This window comes from Pinus tabuliformis, chromosome Q (genome assembly GCF_031772625.1).
Source record: "Pinus tabuliformis cultivar Carrire ecotype Pingquan chromosome Q, CPIR1, whole genome shotgun sequence".
NCBI classification, from domain to species: Eukaryota; Viridiplantae; Streptophyta; class Pinopsida; order Pinales; family Pinaceae; genus Pinus; species Pinus tabuliformis.
In genome coordinates, this window is record NC_142296.1 from 269,982,484 (window position 1) to 269,997,409 (window position 14,926).

Here is a 14,926-nt window from a genome sequence, read left to right on the forward strand (position 1 = left end):
GAAAACTTGGGCACCCCTTTGCCAAAAATATGTTGGAGGAATTTGGTAAATTCAAGAATTTTTTTCTGACTAGCCGGTCAAATCTGACATAATGTCTCTCTGTCACCTTTCTGAAGGTTGTGACCTACTATGTGCATTGAATGTCGTAGTCTGTGCGTTGGCTATGGATGGCATATATTGGTTGTTTGTGCTAAAATATGATTAAAGATCTGCCTTAAAATTCATTGAATGTCGTGAGCGTTGGTTGGAATTTGAATTGTATGGTGAAGCTTATGGCCAGAGCTCTACGTTGAGGCAGCTATGTATTCTCTGTACATAAAATGGAGTGAGTCTATATGTCTTATGTGTTGAAGGAGCAACATCCTGTCTATTGAAGTCAAGTCTGTGGAATTGAAGCGCATTGATGTGGATTGAGAGCGATACCTATTTTAATCTTTGTCCAGAAATCTGCCCCATTGTTGTTGACTACATGGAGAGTACACAATATAAGAACTAGGCATAATCCTCTGCTCCGAAGGTCGTATTTCACCTGATCTCCTCACCTATTCTTTTGTTTGGAGGGAATACCTTTGAGGTAAGGTGAGCTCAATACATGAACCTGATATTGTAGCAATTTAATGTGAGCTCAATAGCTTCAAGAAGAACAGATGTCGTATCGGTATTTCCAAATGGCGAGACGAGATGTTGCAATGCCTTAATGCATTCGCCTAGCTTCTCTTTGCACACCTTCATCGGAGTGCCTGCAGAAGCTTCTATTCTAGGTTTCTTGAAAGCCGTGTTGGAAAGCCCCGCTTGATCGCTGCTTCTCTTGTTCAGTAGTACACTCTCCACCTTCATCAACAACATTCTTTTGCAAATTATTGTTGCTCAAAGATGTGGAAGGAGAACTAGAGGGGCTACCTCTGGACTTCTGTTGTTGGACAATGACAGGTTTAGGGCTTGTGCTAGTATAAGGCATGTCTAGTTTGTTCTTATTACTATGGAATGTTAGGATATTCAATGACTGAAAAGTAGCGGGAGCCTTAAGCGGGCCAGGAAGTTGAACAGGTGGAATTGATACTTTGTTGAGGCTTGAAATCCTTCCAGCTCAAGGTCAAGAGAATCGGGCAACAAGGTATTGGTAGGATCAAGGAGCTTAGTGAAAGGGCTTTAGTTGAGAGTATAACGTAAAAACCGCAAAAGACATATTTCAATTTATTTGTTTGAGTTAAAGTGCTTTGTGGTTCGAATTTGGTGACATAATTGTTTTACTGAGGACAGTTTTCTAGAGTCTGTGACCTTGATTCAGATCTTCACAGAACCACATTGCCTTTTGAGAACACTTTGAAAGTTGAGGTTGAGGAGGATAACCTTACATAGGTTGCTCTAGTAACCTGCATGTATTATTATTGCCCGTGTATATTTTCTTTTGCAGGAAGGGTGGTTGTCATCAGGATAGACTGATGTTTGATTCACCTAAAAGTTTGAGACTGCCCATCTCTGATTTATGGATAGAGGTTGCGTCCTTGCCATTTACATAAAATCGGGACTAAAGATGTGAACTTGCTAAATGCGCTAGAATTTGCAAAAACCAAATTCCTAAGGTTTACATTTGTCAACAACATTGCATGCTGTAGGGTTATTATGGTGTACTTTGCTTCTCAGGATTTCCAGCACAAGAGGAAGAAGAAAGCACACAATTATTGTTCTTGAGGAGATATATTGCAGTTCATCATGGTGGAAGAAAGAGATCTGATCAAAATCTCCTCTGCTAAATGGCTTCTTTACGAGAAATTGAGTCGTAGTTGTTTATTTTGAGTGAAATTTGTGTTTGCAAATATTTTGAGCTATCCGAAACCAATAATTCTTGGCATTTAAGATTTTCCTTTAAATTTTGAGCTCAAATATGTGAAGTTTAGGGATCTCTATTTTGACTAGTACTTCTGAAGATTTTCTGCAATTTTGGTTCTAGTTGGATTGTTAGAAGAAAGGTCATCGAAATAATTTTGTTCACTTTGTTCTTTAAAGAAATTTAAAATTTTCACTAATAATTTTGAGCAACCTTTGCAGCCCTTTAAATTTCACTGCCATTGACTTATATGCTCATATTGAAGTACCAACATAGTATATGAAGTTGGTATTGAAGTTTGTTTTAATCACTTTTTTTTCTAATCATGAAGCTAGAAAGTTGAAAATTAAAAGCAATATTTTTTGGAGGAAGGTTTAGACATTTCCTACCATTAGAACTATTACACTTTGATTTTAATAGTGGTGCACTTGTTATGGCTCTAATTGGTGGTGTATTAGAGTTTCTCAAAACTCTGATACAATATACTATTGAAGACATAGTTAAAATCAACAAGAACACTCTTTGTGATATTAAAACATGTCCGCAAAATACATAGGAAAAAATAGACTTTTTGGAGCTTGAATCTCAGCTTCAGCGAGCAGAATTACAATAGTGGAGTCATCATTCTCAACTTGTCTCTATTCAGAACATTGAAATAGACACCCTTAAGCAGCAAATCAATAATGTTGCAGTTTATTCAGATCCATTTCCCAATGAAACAACAGAATTGCGTGCAAAAGAAGAAGTTTAGTTTTCACTTCCCAAGACCATCATCAGTGCTTGGGAAAAGCTTGTCCACAACAAGCACAAAACTGGTCTAGGATATGACAAGGATGTGTCCTTTCATATTCTAGATTACTCAAAGGCCATTCAATTTCAAAGTGTTGGATTCCTTGATGACAGTTCACCTTCAGTTGTTTGAGATTCTGCTCCTCTTCCACAGCAACAACAACATACTCGGAAATGCCAACACTGTGACCAAGTTGTCCATGTGAAAGATCATTGTTTTGATATTCATCCATGTAAGCACTGTCATAAAACCAGTCATTCTTAAAACAAATGCTTCAGAAACAAACCTCCTGCAAGAACAAAGATTCATCTTGGATGGATCACTTCTTGGCAATGGGCATCAATAGCCAAGAATATATTCCAACCATATGTCAAAACTTGTTCTAGAGTATTGAACAATCTTGCAGTTGAATTTTATCCATCAACTCACCTTTTATCTGACAAGGGTGGAAATCATGGTCATCTAGAAGCTTCAAAGCCACATCAAGTGAGCCTAAGCCACAACTTGCCATACCAAATTCATAGTCCTAGCCAGAGACAAAGATACCCTTGGACATGCCTTCAGTCGGTGATGACTTTTCAAAGAATTGGGGACACTTCCTCTAGCAGAAGACTTCAGCTTATTGCCATTTTTCGAAGAGTTCTATGAATTATATCAAGCATTCCAGGGTTGTTGGTCATCCTTAAACCATCACAGGGTGAGACCTCCCTTTATTTTTTGAAGGTTTCCCTCTTCAAACCATCAGGAGCACTTCTTCTAGCAGAAGACCTGTGCTTCATGCCAGCCTTGCAAGAGTTTTGGGAACTACACTAAGCATTCTAGTGTTGGTGGTCATCCTTAAACCACCCCCCTTATACCAAAATTTCAGAGAGCACATTCAGCCTAGTACTTCCATGCATTCTTTCACATTTTGTATTACAACTCTCTTCTTGGACTCATACATACCCCTTCGGATTAAGGGGGGAATGTTGGACACCTAATCCTCTAAGGGTTGGTGTGGAAGCAGAATAGTCTAAGGAAGTCCAAGAGACCTTGGAATATGAAACAAAAGGTCATGTGAATGTACTATAAATGTATATCATTTGTTAATAATATATACACTATCATGCTTATCTCTCATATTTTTTTGCTACCATGTATGTGTTTGACAAAAACAATTTTCTGATAGATTTAATCAATTTTATTATTCAATGCTAGCAAATATAAGACCTCCTCCTGATTCAACTCTCTTGCATTATCCAAAATCATTTGATCCAGAAATATAATTTCAGCTAAGAGAAAGAAACCCAACAACTCTTCAAAAGATGCAGAACATTGTAGTAGATGTAGAAGTTCATCTGTTTATTAAAAAGAAAAAGTTGAAAGCAGAAGAAGAGAAGAATAACATTGCAGAGGTAAAAGTCAACATTTTGGTAAGAAAAATAGAGGAAATGATATAGAATATCACCATGCAAGATAAATTTTTTGTGCTAGATCACCATGACTTATTTATTTTAGGAAAAATAATAGGTTGATATCCATGAACAAATTCCTGCTAATTCCAACTACCATAGATCAGAAAATGGATTTACAAATCAATATGTGGAAGAGGAATCTACTGATCTAATGTGTATGTTTGACGACATTCCTTGTTTTAATTATTTGCCTAAGTATGATCAGTATTATGATAATTATGTTCTCTGATTTCAAGCTATCTTAACAGAGAAATGTGAAGCTAGTTTGGGAAATAAGAAAATTCAGTTTCACAAGCTTGATCAGATTATTCATATCAGCTATGAAAGTGAGGAAGAAAGTGCAGAAAATTTGAAAATAAGTGAAGGTTCTTTGCCTCTTTGTTTTGCTTCATTTCAGTTCTTTAGAGAAAACTTTAAAGCAATCAAAAATCAACAGTCTTTTGGTATGGTTATTGACAACAAAGAAAAAAATAAAACTCTTGATCAAGATTCTTCAGTTTCACAACCACAGTTGTCAAATTTCATTGAAACTCCTAATCATATAACACACGAAATTTCTATACCACTATGTTTTGAATCATTTCAGTTTTTAAAGGAAATGTCGTATAAAATCTCTAAAGAAAAGGATGAGCAACTTGCAAAAATCTATGAAGTTCCATTCAAACCTATATGCAATAAGTTGCAACAATTCTTCCAAGTTTTTTATGATCCAATAGCCGATATATTAGATGATGGATGCAATCAATTTTTTTCTCCATTAACTAACTATGAGATTAGGATCAAGATGATAAAGGTTTCATATGACAAACATTTCAATCAATAGAAATATCATCACAAAGCTTGTCTCAAAATATGCAGGGGGATAAAGATAAAAATGAAATTTCTATTTCATGGCATGAAAGCCATCCAAAACAATTGTAAAATTGCTTAAATCAGTTGAAAAATAGTGTATATATTTTGGAAGTTTCTTTTGTACAGTTTTTAGAGTCTACAAAGGAAATGAAGTATTTCCTTATCTTCTCATTTGTTGACAAGGTTATATTGGGTTGTAGAACTTCAGTTTTAATCACAAACAAGCACAAGAAACAAAATCCACCAATGTATATGATGCTTGAATGGTTGCATTGGTTGTTTCCCTTTACCTAACCAGCAGCTGCACAGCTGATTAGTGTAAGTAGGTAGGATTCGAGTTTGATTAAATACAATTTTTCAGTAGCAAGTTTCCCTTAGATCAGATATCATTGCAGCATGTATCAGATTTTAGTTTGCAAAAAAGGTTAAGATTTTAGTTCAAGATTTTCAGTCACAAAGATTATACAACAAAGCATGTGCAGGCTTGGGATCATCCCAAGGGATCAGGCCGGTAGTCAAAGGTGTTCTTGACATCTCACAAGGAGATGCCATCCCCAAGTGGAGCCATTGTTAGGTTCCTATAATAAGACGGATCATAATTTTGAATTGAATATGTTATGTCTTGTAATATTATACATACTTTTTCTTTTTTGCAAATGTTTTCCCATATTAAAAAATGTCTAGAGGGTATGTCCTCAAAGAATAATCAAAGGACAAAAATAAACAAATATAAAAAAAAATATTAAATATGAACCCCACCAAAAAGAGATAAAAATAGATCATGAAAGTGTGCACATTCAAATGCCACTCCTCCCAGTTTACTTTCTGCAAATAAGATTGTGTGCAACTTGTCAAAATACCACAATCCATGATGATCAAACAGTTTAATCTTGATTCATTCATGATTTAAATTACATGTTGATAGATAGAGAATAAATACCTAGCCAAACTGTTTAGTCTTGGAAGATCAGTAGTTAGGTAGAGAATAATAATGAGCTCATCAGATTAATCTGAGCCCTTGGAAGTTATAAGGTTAGAGTTAGATAGTTTACTTATCAAAGAGAAATGAATAAAGGGTCAGTAAGCTCAAATGCACCCAATAAATGAAGAGAAAATGCTAGGGTAAATAAAGGGTAGTTGGAAGATGTTTTGGAATGCATAAGGTTGCTAGCTCAATTACACCTTTATCATGATTAAATCTTATGTTTCATGTGCAGGATGAACTATCAAGGAAAGGATGATATTCACAAAAATTGTGTATTACTTTGGGTGTATACCCTAAAATGTTCTATATGATGTTAGGCATGAATACCGAAGCTTATTCACTAATTTCCCCTCATTTCACTAAAACCCTACATGTCTAGTTTAATAGTTTCCCTTCATTACCCCTTAATTACTTTTTATTCACTAATTTCCCCTTCTTGATTCCAAATTACCTTTCCCTCTACATTTCCCCTTGTAATAACCCTTTCCTTCCATTTTAACCCTTTTTCCCCTTGATTTCAAACTTTTCCCTAGATATTACCGTTTAAAAATCACTTTCCCCTTATTAATTTCCCTTTTCCCTTAAAAACCCACTAAAACCCCTTGTCCTAAGTTTGAGTAATGTATCGAGCCCTGTGTTGGCTTATTGGGACCTGGCCCAGGTTCAGAGTTGATTTAGCCAAACAAATCCCTGTACTACTGGCCCTTCCGGCAATAGCCTACATACCAAAGATTAATATCACACCTGAAGTAGTATGGGAGTGTGCTAGAAACAGGTTTTCGCACCATGGAGATGTCTGATGAGTTCAAGTGGTTCGCGGTTTGACCCTGCACACACGTCACTACGCACACATTCTTGTACCTCGCAACCTGAGATGACGCCTTCGCGCAACCCTACTCGGGGGCCAAATGTTGTTACTACCCAATACCTTACTTATATTACACTGTTAATTGATTATCTTAGCCTACTTGTATACTTTAAGTCATACTTAACAATATAAACCATTCATAAAGGTACACATAGAAATAAATAGTATATTCACAAATTATATCGACCATGCATTAACTCAAGAATAGATACACAAAATTATGATAAAAATTCTCTTTATTAATTCTTTCCTGAGTTACAAACTCAACTCTGCCTTGTGCACTCAGCTGCAAGGTTCTGCGCACTCAGTTGCGGACTACTAGGCCTCTACGCACTCAGTTTCAGAGCCTTCTCCTACCCTACAACCTAGAAACACACTTTACACTTCCACTCAATCACTCTCTCTTATTCCCTTATTTTACACCTAGAGCCTAGCTCTATTTATACAATCCCATGGTCTGCGACCCATGGGTAGGCTGACATTACATTACAAAACTAGGGCAGACAACCCTGTGACTCTAACATACTTTCATGCCCGCAATTTGTGGAACTTTAGAACACAATTCGGTCAAAACTTAGGCTTTGAGCCCGAAAACATGCCTTGGGGGGATTCCATGCCCAATAGTCCCCCAACACAAACATCATAACTCGCCCTCGTGTCACTCTATCGGTGCATCGATCTTGGTGCGGAGTCCCTCCAACTATTTTCAAACTGTACGGAGGTTAGTAGCGCACTAAGATGCTGCTTGTTGGATCTGCTGCATACGTTGTTCTGAGACCTCTATGTCTGGGGTGCTTCTCTGCATCAATGTGTGCATCCCCTGTATGTACACAAGCTTGCCTTCGATGTCTGCCATGATGGTAGAGGGCTCGTCGATCCAAGGCTAGATGTGCACTTTGAGAATTGCCTCCTTGTGTCACGCCGCGTCCACCTGCTCCTTCAGTGCCTTAGACTGCTGCATCCTCGAAAGCCACTAGGTGAGGAGCAATGTCTGTGCAGTTCCTCGGAATCTATCATACTGATGTTGGAGTTCTCATGCCTCTGTCTGTAAGTGTTGGATCTGGGGTGCTCCTTTAGACTTGTGAGGACCTCAAGTGCTTCTTCCTACATGTTGGTCTAGTCTTGCATTGCACCTCTGATTTCCTCCAATCTCTTTGTGATAGTGCTATCATGTTGTTCTTTGACTTCCGAGGAAGTGGATGGTTGCGACTATAATCGCTGCTTGGCAATATGAAGATTTAGCTCTAGTTGAACCTTTCTCATTTCTTCCCTGGCCTTGCAGACTCCTGTTGCTAATCTATTGATCCGCACCTCTGCTAGTAGATCTACTTGGATGGCTAGCTCTGGGATGCTTCAGCAAGTGTTGCCTATCACCTAGACCAGTTGTTGATTTTGCAACACCAATTCGTCGTGTTGCATGTTGAGCTGTTACATGTTTATCTTCTACTCATTGAGGACTTGGAGCGTTTGGCTCTCCCTAGTGTGCAGCTCTGCCGTTATCCCATCCTGTAATAGATATAATGTCTCACATGGAAGGGCATCTAGATTAACCCTAGTACCTTTCGTCATCCTAACCAATAGCCTATCATCCTCATTTGATGCCACTAGAGTCCCTTCTGACAACATGACTGTGTTCGTCATTCGCACAAGCAAATCTTTTCTGCTACTATGAATCCAACTACGAGGTTGGTTGAAAGGGTACCAACTTGAGGGTGGTGCACCTGTAACTCTTGCAAATGTGCTCTGAGGACCCCCAACACAGTTTGGTGCTCCTGCATAAAATCCTGAAGAGCCTCATTGGTGACATCACGCATTGTCTCGCCAATATCAAGTAGATCACCCTCGGCTAGGGTGATCGGGTCGATGGAAAATTTCGAGGCATTGAACTTCTTCCTTAATCCTGCTCACTCTACTGTGTGTGGTTACTTCAAATATGTGGACGCGGTTTGTGGGTCCGCACCTCCTTCTTTGGTTTCTACTTCCTCTGCCTCCTTCCCTTGCGAGGGCGTTGCTTGGCCCTCGCCCATCTTCACGGTTGCTTCCTATGCTGCTACGAGTACTTCTATAGCCTTTTTCTGCTTGGTGACCTTTTGTGTTGCTTCCAGTGCTACCTGTACCTCGGCTGCAACTGTATCCTGCCACCTTTTCTCGGCCTACAATCCATAGCTTGGCACCGTCTTTCTTCTTCTATGTTACCGCCCTCTTGAGTTTTGCAAGATCTATGGCATGTCATTCCGAATTTCATGCCTCCAAGATAGTAGAAATGGCATCGTTAGTGGCTACAAAAGGTAGCTTCAACCACTGCTTTGTCGGATCCTTGCACACCCTAATAAAGATGTTGTGCATATCTACCTTAAATTCTACAAAACTCTACAGATGGTTGTAAATCATCGATGACAACCGTGACTTACAGTTGATCCACATTCGGATGGTCATCTCCATGAGCACCCAGAAGATCTTAGTGTCGCGGATCCTTGTCACATCCTTCACTGCCCAGAGCGAAGCGTACTTCGCGGCCTCTGGTAAATCTCTGTCAATTGTGGTGAATTGACTATCCTCTGGTAATTCCCCTACTACAAGAACTTTGGATAGCAACAACTACACATAGTGGAAGGTTTCACCGTGCTCCTAGGCTTGACAACAATTTTCAAAAAAATTTGTGCAAAGGAATTTGGACTTGTTAAACTGGACCCCCTACGCTCATTGTTGGGCCAGTGTGACCACTGATATAGGTACCTTGTTTGCGCGGCACTTCTGCATAACTTTGCCTGCCAAAATTTGGCTTGCCATGCATACTACTTTGTCCTTCATGCTAGAGATGGCGTAACCCCTCTTCTTCTTTTCCAGCATGTACTTCATCTTCATGGCCTCCGCGAGGGCCAAATCATTGCCCTTTCCTTCTAATATGGTCGCAGGGTCCTTTCCTTTGCATGGAAGTTGGGAAACATAACGAATTAGGTCTCTCGTGATGGAGATGGGCTCCTCTAGCCATAAATAGCCATCATGCACTAGGCAGAGTAGCTTCTTGATAATGAAAATGGTTATTGGGGGGTGATGGAAATGTGGCACCCAAAGTAGGTTCAGTAAGCCAACCTTTTCCACACCGCACAACCACTTCCGTGGCTCCAAAATTGTTACTACCCCTGTGGTGTACTGCTTCATGAGGTTTCTAGTCTCAAGGTGAGGGAACCTTTCGCAGTCAGCGAGGTCCCAATCTTTAAATTTCATACTCAGTAGGTGACCCAGGTGCGTGCCTTCAAATGTAATGCCATCTAGGAGGAGCGTGGTCTGCAACTAACTCTTGGTCTCATCCAGGTCTTTGGGTACTTTGGCCTTCCCTTTCCGTGAAGGGACATAGGTGGGTTGTTTTGTCGCAGAGTGCCTAGACTGAGTATCCACCTCCATGCCTTTGTCTTCTTCCTCTCTGATGATAAGGGCCTACAAATCTTCTTCTTCCTCATCTGTTTCTAGCATCACAATTTTCCCCTTCTCTTTCATCGATAGTTTGTTGCACAGCGAGTTCCTTGGGGACACGTGTACAAGAGCCATTTCTTATTTATCCTTCTTTGGTCTTGGTGTACATAGTGATTTTGGGATCTCTGCCACAACCCCAACACCTTTTGGAATATCCTCCATAGTGAGCACCTACACAGCCTTTCCAGCGGTTACCTCTTCTATTCCTAGACCATCCTTACTTGTTGTCATTGTATCTGGGTTGTAATCTATCACTCCAAAATTTAGGGGCTCAATCAACACTCAGCTCACAATGGTCAGGGCTTTGCTCAATCGTTCAATTTTGAAATGACCAAGTCTTGTTTGTTGGGAAGCCATTTGTGTTTTACAGCGCTTTTTAAATTTTAATTTGACCACTCCCCCCAATTCTGGTTCATTAATGCTTTCTTGGCGGTAGATTTTCCAAAATCTTGCCCATAGATCATGTCTTAAATGTTTGTCGCTCGCTCCATTTGGCCTCAGGTCAATCACCCCATCATGAATAGTGACTTCAATGGTCACTTTTTGGCCAACTCACATGGCAGCACAGCCCCCCGTCTGTGGTCGTGGACCTAGTGTCTCTTTGCCTTTGTGCGCATCTCCAATATCACACAACTCCTGGGTATAATAGTTTATAGTCTCGCTCTCCCTTCCAACTGCCTGGAATGCTAGGACTATCCTTCCGCTGGCTGGTCAAGTGGTCGAACCACTCATGTAGAGCTCCATCCAGTCCTCCATCAAGGTTACTGGAGAATCCCCACCTTCTATTGTTGTGGTCATCATTGCGCACTTCACCATTTGCAATGCACTATCGTGGTCACTACACCTGATGATATGTGGTCCAAGCCAAGGCATCAAACTAACCAACTCATGACGATAGTTCTTGAACTTGTCAGTAGGATCGTATGTACCTTGCCTTACCATTGTAGTTTTTTCGATGAGAAACTCCTCCTTTATCTCGTCCTCCATCTTCTTGACCTCTACATCCATTAATGTTCTTTTCTTCCTTAATTGTACCCTTTTCTTTTCAATTTGATGAAGTCTAAGGTTTTCGTGTTGGATTTCTTCCTCAAGTCCAATGTGTTCTATTTCTTGCGGTTGTGTGATTCCTTCCTTCCAGGCTTCACGAACCGTCGTGTCTATGGGTGCTACTATGCGCGGACTAGGCTTTGCATGCTACATAGGTATTACAACATCTACTTCACACTTCAGCGTTGCAAGTACCCACGTGGTAAGGTTTTTGTAGATGGAACTATAAGCCCATAGAACCACTGGTACACGCATGTCCGAGTCAGTGTGTCTCACATGGTGGACTACATTCTGTCCTTCACACACTTTTTCAAAGGCTTCCACATGGATAATCTTTTGCATGCTCGGTATTATCATACTTCATCGTTTGCGCCATCATCTTGCGGGCTACTACTTGTTGGTCCTATTTCCTATCGCGAGGATGGTGTGCGTTTGTGCATGTTGTGTACCATATGCATGTACCCATCTAGAGAGGTGGGCACATAGCTGTTTCATCCATCATACTGAGCTTTCATCCACATATGAGGCTTTCCAAATCACATGAGCATCATACTTCTGCATTCGTGCCAGTCCTCAAAAATTCTTTGATGTGTACCTCAACATTTTGTGAGCCTAGCACACAGTCCTCATTTTAGAGCGACGAAGCGTTGTTGTTCCAGTACTTCGCTTTCAATTTTGTTCAGGAAATCATCCACCATTGTTAACCCATCATACATAGGCAAATCTATTGTTTCCATTGCTACACACTGTAGTGACCTTATCATCATTTTGTAGTTCAGCGTGTTTTCCTCGTGTAACGGGTTCTGCCATTGTTCTATCTCTTCGTCCGAATCTAAAGTGCACAAGCTTTTGCGCTCCCATGAGATCCTCCCATCCACTATTGGATTCACCCAGTCCTACTCCCACGTGGCCATATTGTAGATACAATATATATCATTGTCACTGTCGCAGTCATGCACTAGCTCTATGTAGCACGATCCTTCTACATGGTCTAAAGCTACCACTACATGCAATGACCTTTTCTAAAAAATCATCTTACGCTTTTTTAGGTTTATCACTCCATTCATGTCAGTGGCCCAATCTATTCCTAGTAGCACTCGATAAGGATTGTTGTCATCAACAATCTCTATCACTTTGAAATTTGCAAGCATGCTCACACCTTCGATATCTAGCATTATTCCTTGCAATCTTCCCATAGGTAGGATATTTTGCTGGTTAGCCATTCGTAATTGAATACAAGACCATTGCAACGCAGGCCTGCCCATGTGCTCCCATGTGTTATTTGGTAGGACGTTCACGTCTGATCCTGGATCCAAAATCACATGATCCATCTCATATTCCTCGATCTGCACAGTCAATCTCATCTCTCTTCCTAATTGCATTATGTGCTTCCTGAGCTTTTGGACTATGCCTGGTTCTCCTGCCACGGTCCCAGCACATCTAGTGATGAGTTATTGCATCCCCTTAACAGCCTTGTTGTCATGCAACAACTTCATGCATGTCTCCAGAAAGGTAGTGAGAATTGATGGGTCCATTTATGGTTTCATTTCATCATTACTACCTGAAGTGGAGGCCTCTGTGAAACTCTTCTTAACTTCCATGAATGTCTCCTTCGCGTGCTCGAAATCAAATTTCGGTTCCTTCGTTGGAGCCTTGTGAACCCAGGCACTCTCTTCGGGCTGCTTACCTTTGTCATCTCCTGTTGTAATACCACTTCAAAGCATGATATTTACATTTGGTTCTTCCTTGCGTAGCTCAGACCTCATCATTTTCAGGTTTTGAGTCGGGGGACGTTGGAGTGCTCTTTATCACACAACCTCGCTATTAGCATGGGACAATCCTCCATCTCATGATCAAATTGGGTACAATATAAGCACGATGGACTATTCAGGCTTGTACAATCGTGGGCATAATGCCCTGGCCACCTGTAATTGTAACAAATCAACTCTCTGCGACCCCTTCCTAGCGCCATTCCACCTTGACCTCCTCTGCACCTATGAAATGTAGTGCATGCCATCCTTGCATTTTGATCCAGGGCTCACATTTCAGTTCAAACTCTATAGGTATGAGGCTAATCCATCATTAGTTCATAACTTCTACAAGTGCGCTCATCATGGCTTACTGACCTGCAGAAATTATAGAACAAATGTTGGGATATCTGCATATACTTATGTAATAGATGGCAGTTATCTGTAACATGCTTCCATCCTATCTGACAAATCGCACACCATAATTCAGGCACTGCGATTGGTTTTGCTTGTGCCTCTAGTCTCAATGGCATTGTTCCTCCTCCCACTAGGTAGTTCGTGAAAACTAGACAATGGTCCTTGTCATGTCCATGGCCTTTGCACTTTATGCACCATACCTCCTCGCACGATTCTGGGCGAGTTTTCTTGTCTTGTTTCAAACACTGCATCTTAAGGCATAAGTTTTTCAACTGCACGTGGATCTATTGGACTCCCACATCAGGATCTTGTATTGGGGTCTCGTGCAGTCTCATTGTGATCTCCATGGCCTTCGCCTGAGTTGACAGCTTCTGTTGTGACAATGCATTCCTTAGATCCAGTGTTAACAATGTTATAAACCATGTGCAGTGTTGCCCATCCGTCAAGGTCATGTTGGCTTCACGTATCATACACTTTAGTCTCTGATCTAGCTCCCAGGGGGCCTTGCCTGGAAGCATCATGATTTCGTTAAATCTAATAGTCAACTGTGTCTCTGAATTTGGCCTACTAAATTCCCTATTTAGCGCAACTTGGATATCCATGATCCCTATGTTTGGATTGTCATTGGAGTGCTTAATTTACCACGTCAATGCACGATCCTTCAAAGCACTGACCAACGTTTCTTTCTTTATGTTGTCATCCATGACTCCCTGTGCTTGCCTTATAGCCTTTATTATGAACCAAAATTGGTCCAGATCTTCATTCCCTACATCTTTGAACACCCGCAATTTTATTGCACTTGCCATATTGAATTATGGTGGTGGTGGAGGTGGTGTGGGCGAAGATGGTGAAACTAGTGGTGGTGTAGGTGGGGTTGGTATGCGTAGAATTCACTGTCTTATCAAACTAATGGCACTTCTTGCTTAAACTTTCACGAGCTCTTCCTTGTTCTCCTGTGGAGGTGAAATCAAGGGACTAGTCTCTAATTCTATGCTACCTTCGTTTCTATAGATTTTCCCACTTCACGTAACCTCAAACATTAATTTATTTGCATAACCTACTTTTCACATAGTAGCATTTTAATCCAAGCGTTCAAAGATTTAATGTACTTACCTCGTGGTCCTTTGAGGAAGTGTCCTTCTACCTTGTTATAGCTGACTGAAGTATCTACTGTTAACTCGGTGATAAACCCTCCTATAATTCAATCAAGCTAATGGGCCACAGTACATGTGATCCTATCTTCTTATGTTTTTGGTCTGCACACCAACTCTGGATTCCACACAATAGGTTTTTCAAGCCTATGCCTTCCTTGACTGTGTGCTAGCTTCGTGATCCACTGGTACAACTTAGAGGTGAAGGATGCAAAGAAAATTTCATGGATTTCCGTATATAAGTAGCACTCTAACCACTCTTCCTTCGATACTCATGGATTCCTATTTTCCTACGCCGTGAATTTGTGAATC

General features: G+C 40.5%; 1 pseudogene; it reads right to left on the reverse strand.

Moving 5' to 3' along the window:
• Nucleotides 1-376: 376 nt before the first annotated feature.
• Nucleotides 377-14,269, reverse strand: LOC149219232 (uncharacterized; annotated as a pseudogene).
• Between the last annotated feature and the right edge of the window lie 657 nt (nt 14,270-14,926).